A 14,473-nucleotide genomic window follows, 5' to 3' on the forward strand; every position below is an offset into this window, starting at 1 on the left:
CAGCAGCCGTCGACGCAGCGTCAGGAGACGCTGCCTCTCTTCGTGGGTCCCGACGCCCCGTCGCGTCCAGTACCAGAAGCTGCGCCCGTGGTCACAGGCGTGCACCCTGACCTCGGTTTTCAGTCGGTGTTTCCCGAGGCCCCGCGCAGCCAATGCTGGGGTGCGGACCGGGGACTGCCACCGACAACAGTCTCCGCCCCGGTCTCTTCTGCTACGCCTGCGGCCAGACCCCTCCCCCGCCGTCGACGCTCGCCACGTCATTATTCAACGACGGTGCGGCGATTTGGGGGGGGAGGAGTGTTATATCCTAGCCAGTAATGCCACCCGAGCCCGCTGCCAAAAGGTTGGCAGCATCAAAGTCCGGACGCCGTCCGCATAAGCAGCGCCAGTGAGACAGGAAATCGCCGCAAGTCTGCGCGCGCCACCGCTGGCTTCTGGCTTCTTAAGCGCTGGAGTCGCGAGCGCTAGGACAGTTCTGTATTCGCCGCTCAGTTGTATACTCGCCACCGAATTGTGTACTTGCTAGTCAGTTGTGTGTTCATCGCAGCAGAGTTGTTGTTTGTCGTCAGCCGACGCTGACCTAGCCGCTCCGACTCGAACTAGACAGATTTCTGTAGACACGGAGTTCACTACTGTGTTTCTGTATCTTCGTTAATAAAGATAAGTACCGACTTTTATTTAATCAGAGTGTTTGGGTTTTCATCTTTCTGTTCACTGTTCCAGCGGACAGGTCGGCCCGCTATTAAAAGTGTGGCGGTGACTTCGTAAGCCGTTTCTACAGCGAATTGTTTGTCCCTACGAACGCCGCCACAAAACATATAAAATACAATGATTACACAGTCACTACCAAAAGGACAGACACCACATATATACACTGAAAGCCAGAAGAACTGGTACTCCTGCCTAAATTCGTGTAGGGCCCCTGCGAGCACGCAGAAGTTCCACAACACAACGTGGCATTGACCCGATTAATGTCTGAAGTAGTGCTGGAGGGAACTGACACCATGAATCCTGTATTGCTATCCATAAACCCGTAAGAGTACGAGGGGGTAGAGAGAGATCTCTTCTGAACAGCACGTTGCAAGGCATCCCAGATGTGCTCAATAATGTTCATGTCTGGGGATTCTGGTCACCAGCGGAAGTGTTTGAACTCAAAAGAGTGTTCCTGGAGCCACTCTGAAGCAATTATGCACGTGTGGGGTCTGGCATTGTCATGCTGGAATGCCCATTGTTTTAGAATGCACAATCTACATGAATGGATGCAAGTGATCAGACAGGATGATAACGTACCTGTCACCTGTCAGAGTCGTAGCTAGACGTGTCACGGGTCCCATATCATTCCAGCTGCACACGCCCCACACCATTATATAGCCTCCAACAGCTACAACAGTTCCCTGCTGACATGCAGGGTCCATGGACTCATGAGGTTGTCTCCATACCCGTACACGTCCACCCGGTCGATACAATTTGAGACGAGACTCGTGCGACTAGGCAACATGTTTCCAGTCATCTACAGTCCAATGCCGGTGTTGACGGGCCCAGGCGAGGCGTCAAGTTTGTGTCTTGCAGTCATCAAGGGTACACGAGTGGCCCATATCGATGATGTTTCGTTGAACAGTTCGCATGCTGACACTTGTTGATGGCCTAGCATTGAAATCTGCAGCAATTTGCGGAAGGGTTGCACCTCTGTCACGCTGAACGATTCTCTTCAGTCGCCGTTGGTGCCGTTCTTGCAGGATCTTCCTCCGGCCGCATCGAAGTCGGAGTTTGATATCTGACCGGATTCCTAATATTCACGGTACACTTGGAAAATGGGCGTAAGGGAAAATCCTCATTTCATCGTCACCTCGGAGATCCTGTGTCCCATTGCTTGTGCACCGACTATAAAACCACGTTCAAACTCAGTCTTGATAACCTGCCATTGTAGCAGCAGTAACCGATCTAAAAACTGCGCCAGACACTTGATGTCTTATATATACGTTGCCGACCGCAGCGCCGTATTCTGCTTGCTTACATATCTCTGTATTTGAATACGCATGCGTATACTAGTTTCTTTGGCGCTTCACCGATAATCATGGCGAGGACGGCCAATGATATCTTCAGCGCCTATGCACACCAGGCTCGAACTCTTACGGGAATAGGCGTAATCCTGCGAATAATGGGGATAATGGGCAAGGTGCATTATGTTGGAAGCGCAGAATTTGGTTGTAAGGGGAGGTGTGCTAGGCTAGTCCGTGTAGTTGCGATGACCACTGTGGTTCAAATGGTTCAACTGGCTCTGAGTACTATGGGACTTAACATCTGAGGTCATTAGTCGCCTAGAATTTAGAACTACTTGAACCTACCTAACCATAGGCTCCGAGCACTATGGGACTTAACATCTGAGGTCATCAGTCCCCTAGAACTTAGAACTAATTAATCCTAACTAACCTAATGACATCACACACATCCATGCCCGAGGCAGGATTTGAACCTGCGACCGTAGCAGTCGCGCGGTTCTGGACTGAAGCGTCTAGAACCGCTCGGCCACGACGGCCGACCCCCGATTGTGGCCGTATTTTTCCATTTGGAGAAAGCTTAAGACACCTGCTAGAGGACTGGTATCTTCCGTGTTCTCTACACGTGGAGCTCCCGTGGCTGCCTGTCCCGTTTCATTCAGCAATTATTAAAAGACCGAGTTTTCAAGGGTTGTGGGTTCTGCCTTGTCTGAAACCTATATCCAGGAAAACGGTGTGCCTCAGGGTTCCGTCCCGAGCGTCGTCCACTTTGATATTGCCAATAACCCTATAATAGTCTGTCTGCCACCGGGTATCTCTGGCTCCCTTTTCGTTGACGATTTTGTCATCTATTGCAGTTCCCCACGGACTTGTCTTATTGAGCGGCGTCTTCAGCGACGTCTCGATTGTCTTCACTCGGGAGGTTCGAAAATGGCTTTCGTTTTTCCACTGACGAAACCGTTTATATGAATTTCTGGCGGCACAAAAAATGGCTCTGAGTACTATGGGACTTAACATCTATGGTCATCAGTCCCCTAGAACTTAGAACTACTTAAACCTAACTAACCTAAGGACATCACACAACACCCAGTCATCACGAGGCAGAGAAAATCCCTGACCCCGCCGGGAATCAAACCCGGGAACCCGGGCGCGGGAAGCGAGAACGCTACCGCAGAAGGCTGGCAGCACAATTGGCTTCTTCCACCGTCTTTACATCTTGCGCCTGTTGTTATTCCATTCGTTGAAACTACGAAATTCCTGGTGCTCATGCCCCATAGGAAACTTTCTTGGTCCTCCCACTTGTCTTCCCTTTCAGTCGGCTGTATGCGGTCCGTCAATGTCCTACGTGTCCTCTGTGATACTTCCTGGGGAGCAGATCGAACCACCCTTCTCCGTTCGTACCGGTTCCCTGTCCGTTCGAAACTAGACTATGGGTGTTTCGTTTATGCATCTGCGCGTCCGTTCCTCTTAGGTCGTCTCAATACCATCCACCATCGTGGCATCCGTTTGGCCACTGGCACCTTTTACACTAGCCCAGGTGAGAGTCTGTATGCAGAAGCTGACGAATTACCGCTGTCCCACCGCCGTGACTTTCTCCTCAGCAGAAATGCATGCCGTTTGTCTACCATGCGTTGCCACCCACCCTATGCCTCCTTTGATCGCCAGTATGGGGCGTGTCCCTCTCCTCTGTTACCTCCTGGAGTTCGCTTCGGCTCTCGCTCCGGCAGCTTAACCTCACGCTACCTGATACTTTCCCGGTAGGTGTGAACCCTTCACCACCTTGGCTTCGTGCGGCGGCCCGTGTTCACCTTGGCCTTCATTCGCTTCCTAAGGACACTACTCCAGCCTCGCTCTATCGCCTTCTGTTTCACGACCTTCGTACTGATCTTCGTGATAGTATCTTTGTGTACACTGATGGCAGTTGGATTGACCGTGGTGTCGGTTGTGCCTACGTCATTGGCGCAGACGTGTTTCGGTACCGGCTTCCGGAACACTGCTCAATATTTACAGCAGAGCTCTTCGCCCAGTGTCTGGCCACGCACTACGTCCGGCGACACATGCTTTTCGATTGCGTCATCTGCTCCGACTGTCTCAGCGCATCTATGTGCTGTACACTGTCCATCCCTTAGTGCGACGGGTCCAGGAAAGCTGTCGCTTGCTTACTCTTGATGAAGCCACTGTGATGTTTATGTGGGTTCCTGGTGAGTGCGAGTCGCTGCTGGATTACTGTATATTCTTCATGTTTTACTGTCACTGTTTATAGATATCGATAAAACAGATATCGCACTAGACTAATCTGGGGCCGCTCTGCGGAATGAGCACATAAAATTCCACTTTTAAAAATCGCCAAAAGAAGCATAAACAACGTGCATTGGTGGAGCACACAGAAAAGTAGTTGAAGAGACTGAGAGGGGGATGCTACAGATATCGGTTCAAAAAATCTAATTTTCATAAATACTTTTTCTTAATCTACAGAGGTTAATCTATATTGTGTACAAATTTTATCTTGATATCAGCATTAGAAATGCCTTTAAAATATTTAAATTTTAGACTCTGCAGTCGCTGCCACTACTACATTTTTAGACGTTTGGGGAAATGGTGAGGGGGACTCTTTATTCCTTCAAAGATTTAATAGATAATAATCCATATAAAACTTCAACACAAAAGTTGGAACGTGCGGGCCACATCCAAAAGAGGCTTTATAATAGGATTAGTCGCTTGTTGAACGAGAAGAGATGTGAAACCCTTGAGGATGTAAAACAACTTAAAGAAATTGATTCTCTTCAGTTATATTATAGGAGAGCTATTAGGACAAATGCAAACAATTTAGAGGGGATGAGGCGTGCAGTGTGGGTTTTGACAAGCTATCAACCGACCAAAGACTAATGCATAATCTGTCCCCGAAAGACGGCTGATGTAAGTACAGCACAATAAATGAAACTTATCTGCATAAGCACTTACTACCAGAAGCAGATATGAACGCAATTGAGCCCACATGCCGGTTTCTAGGAAATCACGATTTATTGAGGAAGTGTCTTCATGGGAAAACACAAAATGCGAATGACAACCTAAATAATTTAATTTGGATGCTCGTAAAAAATACTTTATGTTCCAGTGAGGGAATTAACGACAGAATTAAAGTGATGAAGAGAACTGGTGTAAATCCAGCTGCGTTTACTGGAAAATCATTTTACACCATCTACCAGAGCGGGATTAACATGCTGACAGAACGCTGTATAATCTACAAATACAGACCAGACAGATTAGAAGGGGAGAGAAGAAAAACCTGGAGTATGAGGAGTATCAGTATGGAGAATTTTGAAACACAGGTAAGCCTATTAAATGTGGAAGATATGATCTAAACCTTTAAACTGCTTTTTCTCTGTTCCACACTTTTCGTATTATTAGAAGGCTTTTCTCAAAAGAATATACGAAGTAATGCAATGATATTGTCAGGAGTCGTCCAAAACATATAGATCTCGCATTGGATCTAATGGTATATAATACCTTCAGTTAAACTATGATTTACCGAGTTGTATGTTATCAAAAAAATAATTAATTTTGATTGCACAAAATTCTAAACTTTGTAAATAATAATATTTTAAATTCAAATTAATAATTGAAGTGCAGTGATATTATAAAACTCTTAGGATTTTACAATAAAATTTCCAGACTGATTGCAGGATTAAGGTTTCAGTTATGGCTTTTGAAAAGTAGACAAAAATTTTTCCAAAAATTAATATTTGTGACAATTTACCAATCGTGGGCCACTTACCTTTTTTCCATTACTATATCGCTCTTTTGCTTTGCAAGTGGAAAAGTTCAGATGCCTACCTTTCTAACTGCGGCTGTAAAGACTTTTTAAAGAACTGTTCACATTTTTCGCCCTCCTCCCATAAAAGGTTCACTCCGCCCCATATATCTATCGTATTACCTGAAGCAACAGGGGGTGTGGTTTCTCCACACAACTTTGTCATATGATACAATTTTTGAGTAATCAGATGTGCCTCGAAGAAAATTGTTTTATATAAACGAAGCAAAGATACATCCATCTCTCTAATTAGTTTCTTAATAAACCTTTTAATTTTCGCGTAAAAAAATAAAACCATTTTAGTTAAAAATGAGTTTTTTGCATGTTGTAGTTCCATATCACAGCTTGATAATGAACCAGTTTTCTTTTCACTAATGCCGATATTTATTTTGATACTTGGAGAATAGCTAAAACATGGCTCATATTTTGGAAAGTTTGCTGTGAAGGATGTAGTCGCTGGCTAATTTACATTTGGTGTATTTTATTTCATTAATTGCCGCATAAGAAATACAGCTAAAACATCTAAATTGTTCTTAACGGTGAAAGAAAGTCATTCTTCTTTCCATTCTCCATAAAATACGTGAGAGACAGGGTGACCCAAAAGTTCATTAACATTAGAAAATTCGCTAGATCACGTAATAATGTAGGTAGAGAAGTAAAACTTCACACAAATGTCATGGTGTTTTATAGAAATCAAAAACTAACACAAAAATTGACCAACAGACGGCGGTGTACGGTTACGTGTCAGTGTATAAAATGAGCTGAATTTGACTTGCCGAAAATGCTAGAACTGTCGAGGGAACTCCATTACATTACGAGAAAGTCACTGTGTGGCGTGGATCTACCACATCAGTTGTGATCGGAACCTCTTTTTCCGAGGAAATGCGGGGTGCTGCTTTTCAAATTGTCAGTGTGACGGGTGCGAGTTGCGCTGATATGTTACAGAATCGCATCGTCTCTAGCCTGGCTGGTAAACACTATGACTTTAATACGGGATGGCTCTCCAACCCACATTACTATACGTGTGAAAGATCTCTCACGCACCTCGTTTGGTGAGGATGGCGATGTGAGGCACCGCTTCCGTTATGCTTGGCCTCCCAGGTCCTCAGACCTCAGTCTGTGTGACTATTGGCATGTGTGTCAATTTTTAGTTCTCTACCTACATTATGCCGTGAAGTATTAAATTTTCAAATGTTAACAGCCATTGGGTAACCCTGTATGGTGGAGGTTGTGCACGACGAGGTTGGCAGCTACGCGCTACATGGGAGGTCTATTGATGCCTGCTATGTTGTGTGCGGAGTTGTATAGTGTTTCTCTTCTTCGTATGTTGCCGATAGAAGCCGAAGGTGGAAATGAAAAAGCTTACTGAAATGAAAAAAACAGCGGGAAGCTGATGATACTGACAGTACGTTTCTTCAGTCTGTGCTCCCTGATTTCACGAAACCTTAGGACAGGTATACAAGAGATCTGAGAGCTAAATTCCTGTTACTTCTGAATGAGTAGTTGGACGAAACTGAGAAGGACGCGTTGGGAATTTCCTTATTATCATGTGCTTCTTCTACTTCTTCAAACACATTGTCTACTCCTACGCAGAGTTCATCACCCACTACTACAACATCGATGGTGACTGTCTTAACTTGAAATCCATCAACGTTTCTTGTGAATACTCTTCAAGTTGAATCATATACTACTTTTCGAAACCCAAAAGTTGCAGAAATAATATTCTGGCTTAATTTTTTACCATTATTTATATATGTGTCACAATGAATGAAGTGCCGTACTAGGTATTCTTACTAAAAATAAATCTTTCATAGTGGCATTTTTAACGTCACTCAAACAATTGTAACGAGTAGCTTCTCACCAGGAGAAATAGCAAGTCGAAAATTTGAGAGTATCTGATACTAGTTGCTCTGAACTAAATGGTTCAAATGGCTCTGAGTACTATGGGACTTAACTGCTGAGGTCATCAGTCCCCTAGAACTTAGAACTACTTAAACCTAACTAACCTAAGGACATCACACACATCCATGCCCGAGGCAGGATTCGAACCTGCGACCGTAGCGGTCGCGCAGCTCCAGACTGTAGCGCCTAGAACCGCTCGGCCACCCCGGCCGGTTGCTCTGAACTGGAGACTATCTGGACTCAAGTGGTGGAATCTGTGTTCGTGTTGAAAGAGCTCACCATAAAGCACAGCCGAACTATGACTCATATCATTGTGCGAATGCACGCAATACTCCCTGTCTCTTTGACCAATAACGTCCTCTTCACAAGGCAGGAACGTGATACGTGCCGTCTTAGTTCTCGTTGTATCGCTACAGTGGGAAAACGAGTGTCGAGAAATGTCGCGACCCGCGACCTTTATTGCAACGTGTCGTATCACATATCGCATTGTCTCAGTATGATCTGCGCAACTAATGGAACTTCTGACAATATACACTAGATCATTTACGTTTGTCGTAAACGTTATCGTCGCATAGAGACGCGAAGCATGACATATCCTTCAGGTGCAAAGGGCACTCACATTACGTAATAAGTATGTCTGTGGACGTAACCAGTGCCGAGGGAGAAGAAGCGTGGCGCACGTCGCAGCAGTGTGCTGGGCCGGCCTAATTAATCACGGCCGCGCTGGTCGATAGCTGGCTCCGCCGTCCGCCGTCTGCCGTCCGCCACGGCTCTTCCCGGCTCGCGTTTCTCGCAGTGATGCCGCGCCGCCGTCTGCCACCACTTTCACTCGCTTGCAGAATGCCCGAGGGCAGAACTTAAAATCTAACCTGCACAGCCAATGAACATTCGGTGGGTTGATGCTCTTGTGGTCAGGTCCGGTTTAATGCAGCTTTTCATAATAGTATGTACTACGCAAGCCTTTTCATCTCTACGTAAGTATTGCAGCCTATATTCATTAGAACCTGTCTACTATAGCCAACACTTCGTCACCCTCTACAGCTCTACAGTTTTTACCCCACCTTCACCCCTCCTCCCACCACACTTCCCCCATCACCAAATTAACGATACCTTCAGACCTCAGGTTAGAAGAATGAGTAAGGAAAGGCAAACCTACGTTTCTAGCATTTGTAGACTTAGAGAAAGCTTTTGACAATGTTGATTGGAATACTCTGTTTCAAATTCTGAAGGTGGCAGGGGTAAAATACAGGGAGCGAAAAGCTATTTACAATTTGTACAGAAAGCAGATGGCAGTTATAAGAGTCGAGGGGTATGAAAGGGGAGCAGTGGTTGGGAAGGGAGTGAGACGGGGTTGTAGGCAATCCCCGATGTTATTCAATCTGTATATTGAGCAAGCAGTGAAGGAAACAAAAGAAAAGTTCGGAGTGGGTATTAAAATCCATGGAGAAGAAATAAAAACTTTGAGGTTCGCCGATGACATTGTAATTCTGTCAGAGACAGCAAAGGACTTGGAAGAGTAGTTGAACGGAATCGACACTGTCTTCAAAGGAGGGTATAAGAAGAACATCAACAAAAGCAAAACGAGGATAATTGAATGTAGTCGAATTAAGTCGAGTGATGCTGAGGGAATTAGATTAGAAAATGAGACACTTTAAAAGTAGTAGATGAGTTTTGCTATGTGGGGAGCAAAATAACTGATGATGGTCGAAGTAAAGAGGATATAAAATGTAGACTGGCAATGGCAAGGAAAGCGTTTCTGAAGAAGAAAAATTTGCTAACATCGAGTATAGATTTAAACGTCAGGAATTCGTTTCTGAAAGTATTTGTATGGAGTGTAGCCATGTGTGGAAGTGAAACGTGGACGATAAATAGTTTAGACAGGAAGAGAATAGAAGCTTTCGAAATGTGGTGCTACAGAAGAATGCTGAAGATTAGATGGGTTGATCACATAACTAATGAGGAGGTATTGAATAGAATTGGGGAGAAGAGGAGACTTTGGCACAACTTGACTAGAAGAAGGGATCAGTTGGTAGGACGTGTTCTGAGGCATCAAGGGATCACCAATTTAGTATTGGAGGGCAGCGTGGAGGGTAAAAATCGTAGAGGGAGACCAAGAGATGAATACACTAAGCAGATTCAGAAGGATGTCGGCTGCAGTAGATACTGGGAGATGAAGAAGCTTGCACAGGAGAGAGTAGCATGGAGAGCTGAATCAAAGAAGTCTCAGGACTGAAGACTACAACAACAACAACAGACCTCAGGATGTACCCCATCAACCGATCCCGTAGTTTAGCTAAGTTGAGACATAATTTATTTTTTCCCCGAATAGCTTCAGTACCTCCTCAATAATTATTCCATCTAACCCTCTAATCTTTAGTATTAGTCTGTAGCAATACATTTGTAAAGCTCCTACTCTCTTCACGTCTGAGCTGTTTGTCGTCCATGTTTAACTTCTAAGCAAGGCTACACTCTAGACAAATACACTTAGAAAATGTTTCCCATCATTTTAGGGATATGGCAGCAAGAGAGGGGAAGAAAACCAATGTGCACTCCGTGTGCATACCGGGTGTAGTCATGCCAGATGTGGAAAGGGTCCTTCAGGATGCCATGAAGGGTACAGGGTGCAGCCATCTGCAGGTGGTCGCTCATGTCGGCACCAATGATGTGTGTCGCTATGGATCGCTGGAAATCCTCTCTGGCTTCCGGCGGCTATCTGATTTGGTGAAGACTACCAGTCTCGCTAGCGGGATGAAAGCAGAGCTCACCATCTGCAGCATCTTCGACAGGACTGACTGCGGACCTTTGGTACAGAGCCGAGTGGAGGGTCTGAATCAGAGGCTGAGACGGTTCTGCGACCGTGTGGGCTGCAGATTCCTCGACTTGCGCCATAGGGTGGTGGGGTTTCGGGTTCCGCTGGATAGGTCAGGAGTTCACTACACGCAGCAAGCGGCTACACGGGTAGCAGGGGTTGTGTGGCATGGACTGGGCGATTTTTTAGGTTAGATGGCTTCGGGCAAGTGCAGAAGGGGCAGCAGCCTCAAAGGATACGGGGCAAAGTCAGGACATGCGGGGGCCAAGCAGCAATCGGTATTGTAATTGTAAACTGTCGAAGCTGCATTGGTAAAGTACCGGAACTTCAAGCGCTGATAGAAAGCACCGAAGCTGAAATCGTTATAGGTTCAGAAAGCTGGCTGAAGCCAGAGATAAATTCTGCCGAAATTAAGGCACAGACGGTGTTTAGAAAGGATAGATTGCATGCAATTGGTGGTGGCGTGTTTGTCGCTGTTAGTAGTAGTTTATCCTGTAGTGAAGTAGAAGTGGATTGTTCCTGTGAATTATTATGGGTGGAGGTTACACTCAACAACCGAGCTAGACTAATAGTTGGCTCCTTTTACCGACCTCCCGACTCAGCAGCATTAGTGGCAGAACAACTGAGAGAAAATTTGGAATACATTTCACATAAATTTTCTCAGCATGTTATAGTCTTAGGTGGAGATTTCAGTTTACCAGATATAGACTGGGACACTCAGATATTTAGGACGGGTGGTAGGGACAGAGCATCGAGTGACATTATACTGCGTGCACTATCCGAAAATTACCTCGAGCAATTAACAGAGAACCGACTCGTGGAGATAACATCTTGGACCTACTGATAACAAACAGACCCGAACTTTTCGACTCTGTAAGCGCAGAACAGGGAATCAGTGATAATAAGGCCGTTGCAGCATCCCTGAATATGGAAGTTAATAGGAATATAAAAAAAGGGAGGAGGGTTTATCTGTTTATCAAGAGTAATAGAAGGCAGATTTCAGGCTACCTAACAGATCAAAACGAAAATTTCTGTTCCGACACTGACAGTGTTGAGTGTTTGTGGAAAAAGTTCAAGGCAATCGTAAAATGCGTTTTAGACAGGTACGTGCCGAGTAAAACTGTGAGGGACGGGAAAAACCCACCGTGGTTCAACAACGAAGTTAGGAAACTACTGCGAAAACAAAGAGAGCTTCACTCCAAGTGTAAACGCAGCCAAAACCTCTCAGACAAACAGAAGCTAAACGATGTCAAAGTTAGCGTAAGGAGGGCTATGCGCGAAGCGTTCAGTGAATTCGAAAGTAAAATTCTATGTACCGACTTGACAGAAAATCCTAGGAAGTTCTGGTCTTACGTTAAATCAGTAAGTGGCTCGAAACAGCATATCCAGACACTCCGGGATGATGATGGCATTTAAACAGAGGATGACACGCGTAAATGTGAAATACTAAACACCTTTTTCCAAAGCTGTTTCACAGAGGAAGACCGCACTGCAGTTCCTTCTCTAAATCCTCGCACAAACGAAAAAAATGGCTGACATCGAAATAAGTGTCCAAGGAATAGAAAAGCAACTGGAATCACTCAACAGAGGAAAGTCCACTGGATCTGACGGGCTACCAATTCGATTCGACACAGAGTACGCGAAAGAACTTCCCCCCTTCTAACAGCCGTGTACCGCAAGTCTCTAGAGGAACGGAAGGTTCCAAATGATTGGAAAAGAGCACAGGTAGTCCCAGTCTTCAAGAAGGGTCTTCGAGCAGATGCGCAAAACTATAGACCTATATCTCTGACGTCGATCTGTTGTAGAATTTTAGAACATGTTTTTTGCTCGCGTATCATGTCGTTTCTGGAAACCCTGAATCTACTCTGTAGGAATCAACACGGATTCCGGAAACAGCGATCGTGTGAGACCCAACTCGCTTTATTTGTTCATGAGACCCAGAAAATATTAGATACAGGTTCCCAGGTAGATGCTATTTTCCTTGACTTCCGGAAGGCGTTCGATACAGTTCCGCACTGTCGCCTGATAAACAAAGTAAGAGCCTACGGAATATCAGACCAGCTGTGTGGCTGGATTGAAGAGTTTTTAGCAAACAGAACACAGCATGTTGTTATCAATGGAGAGACGTCTACAGACGTTAAAGTAACCTCTGGCGTGCCACAGGGGAGTGTTATGGGACCATTGCTTTTCACAATATATATAAATGACCTAGTAGATAGTGTCGAAAGTTCCATGCGGCTTTTCGTGGATGATGCTGTAGTATACAGAGAAGTTGCAGCATTAGAAAATTGTAGCGAAATGCAGGAAGATCTGCAGCGGATAGGCACTTGGTGCAGGGAGTGGCAACTGACCCTTAAAATAGACAAATGTAATGTATTGCGAATACATAGCAAGAACGGTCCTTTATTGTATGATTACATGATAGCGGAACAAACACTGGTAGCAGTTACTTCCGTAAATTATCCAGGAGTATGCGTGCGGAACGATTTGAAGTGGAATGATCATACAAAATTAATTGTTGGTAAGGCGGGTGCAGGTTGAGATTCATTGGGAGAGTCCTCAGAAAATGTAGTCCATCAACAAAGGAGGTGGCTTACAAAACACTCGTTCGACCTGTACTTGAGTATTGCTCATCAGTGTGGGATCCGTACCAGATCGGGTTGACGGAGGAGATAGAGAAGATCCAAAGAAGAGCGGCGCGTTTCGTCACAGGGTTATTTGGTAACCGTGATAGCGTTACGGAGATGTTTAGCAAACTCAAGTGGCAGACTCTGCAAGAGAGGCGCTCTGCATCGCGGTGTAGCTTGCTGTCCAGGTTTCAAGAGGGTGCGTTTCTGGATGAGGTATCGAATATATTGCTTCCCCCTACTTATACCTCCCGAGGAGATCACGAATGTAAAATTAGAGAGATTCGAGCGCGCACGGAGGCTTTCAGACAGTTGTTCTTCCCGCGAACCATACGCGACTGGAACAGAAAGGGGAGGTAATGACAGTGGCACGTGAAGTACCCTCCGTCACACACCGTTGGGTGGCTTGCGGAGTATAAATGTAGATGTAGATGTAGATGTAAAGTTACATTAGATGTTAACAAAATCCTCTTTTACAGAAGCGATTTTCTTGTGATTGCCCTTCTGCATTTCATATCCTGTCTACTACAGCTATTGTCAGTTAATTTTCAGTCGACATACCAAAATTCATGTACTACTTTTAGTGACTCATCTCCTAATCTGATTTCCTCGGGATCGTCTTATGTAATTCGACTGTCTTCCATTTTCCTTGTTTTACTTTTGTTAATTTGCATCTTTTAACCTCACCTCAAGATACTATCCATTCTAATCAGCTTCTCTTCAAATTGTTCAAATGGCTCTGAGCACTATGGGACTTAACATCTGAGGTCATCAGTCCCCTAGAACTTAGAACCACTTAAACCTAACCAACCTAAGGACATCACACACATCCATGCCCGAGGCAGGATTCGAACCTGCGACCTTAGCGGTCGCGTGGAACCAGACTGAAGCGCCTAGAACCGCTCGCCCACCGCGGCTGGCAGCTTCTCTTTCAAGTTCTTTGTCATCTCTGAGAGAGGTACAATCGGCGAATTAAAAGTACTATTTCTTCTCTTTAAACGTTAATTTCGTTTCGAAATTTTGCTTAGTTTCCTTTACTGTTGACTCACAAGAACACTCTGAATGCGAGGTCTCAAGTTTAAGCTTTAGTAATGCGCATTTGAAAGTGTTGAGTTAGTAATTATGACTGGAAAAAATATTAGTCGCTAATGACTTACCATGGGCATCAGTAAATGAGTGCCCGGGAGGTGCAGAGATCAACCGTCTATGAGATGTATGTCTTACACTTCACAAAATGAATGTCGTCGACATTCCAGAAATATTCAAAACAAAGCATTAACTTGGACCATGAACACCGAATGAAACGATCTCTTTGGGAGTTACAAAC

At 45.0% G+C, this 14,473-nt stretch overlaps 1 long non-coding RNA gene across 1 annotated transcript in view; it reads right to left on the reverse strand.

Moving 5' to 3' along the window:
* The window catches only part of LOC124556748, a 212,721-nt gene that overhangs the window by 94,574 nt on the left and 103,674 nt on the right, over positions 1-14,473 (reverse strand). The window lies entirely within an intron of this gene.

The sequence above is a fragment of the Schistocerca americana genome, chromosome X, assembly GCF_021461395.2.
Source record: "Schistocerca americana isolate TAMUIC-IGC-003095 chromosome X, iqSchAmer2.1, whole genome shotgun sequence".
Taxonomy (NCBI): Eukaryota; Metazoa; Arthropoda; class Insecta; order Orthoptera; family Acrididae; genus Schistocerca; species Schistocerca americana.